The sequence below is a fragment of the Orcinus orca genome, chromosome 10, assembly GCF_937001465.1.
Source record: "Orcinus orca chromosome 10, mOrcOrc1.1, whole genome shotgun sequence".
In the NCBI taxonomy this organism is placed as follows: Eukaryota; Metazoa; Chordata; class Mammalia; order Artiodactyla; family Delphinidae; genus Orcinus; species Orcinus orca.
In genome coordinates, this window is record NC_064568.1 from 53005754 (window position 1) to 53006620 (window position 867).

General features: G+C 38.1%; 1 non-coding gene across 1 annotated transcript; it reads right to left on the reverse strand.

Moving 5' to 3' along the window:
* Positions 1-258: 258 nt before the first annotated feature.
* LOC117196535 (U6 spliceosomal RNA) lies at positions 259-362 on the reverse strand. The gene has a single exon (XR_004476772.1). It is a non-coding gene; the product is annotated as a U6 spliceosomal RNA (small nuclear RNA).
* Between the last annotated feature and the right edge of the window lie 505 nt (positions 363-867).

Consider the following 867-nt stretch of genomic DNA (forward strand, 5'->3'; position numbering starts at 1 on the left):
TAATTCTGATTTAAAGAGCCCTATAATTCATTCATGAATTCATTCATCCATTTATGTACTTCTCAAATGTATATTTATTTGTTCTGGGGAGGGATTCATTTTCCTACCCCCATAGCTTTATTGAGATATAATTGACATGTAACATTGTGTAAATTAAGGTGTACAATGTGCTGATTTGATACACGTATATATTGAGAAATGATCACCTCACCTATTACCATTCTTTGATGTGTCGAGAACATTTAAGATTTACTCTCTAAAACGATGGAACGCCTCAGGAATTTGTGTGTCATCCTTGCACAGGGGCCATGCTATGTTTGACATCTTTCCAGTTTTAGTACATGTGCTGCTGAAGCGAGCTCTAGGAAATATTCGTTGAGAATCTATCGTGTACCAGGTAACATGTTAGGTTCTGAGGAACCTTCATTGTCTCACAGTCTAATGAGGGAATGGGGCCGGGGGAAGAGACAGGTAAATATATAATTACAGCAACAGTCAAAAAATTTCATAACATACTGTTGGTAAAGCTGTACTATCACCTACTGGTGAGAACAGAAATTAGGAAAGGACATTTGGCAATATTTATCAAAATTGCAAGTGTGCATATCTGTGGACCCAGCGATTCCATTTCAGGGAGCCTATCCGAAGGAAATAATGGTGCCAAATATCATAAGCACGGGATTATTTATTGCAGCATTATTTGTTATACAAAAGATTGGAGGCAACCAAAATGTCCCTAGATTATGGTACCTCCCTGTAATGGAATGCCACAGAGCTCTCTAAAAGAATGAAGCTGGATACAGAAAGATCTCCAAAATATGCTAAAGTGCAGGCGCGGAGCAGTGTAAAAGTGTTTGTGTAAAAAGG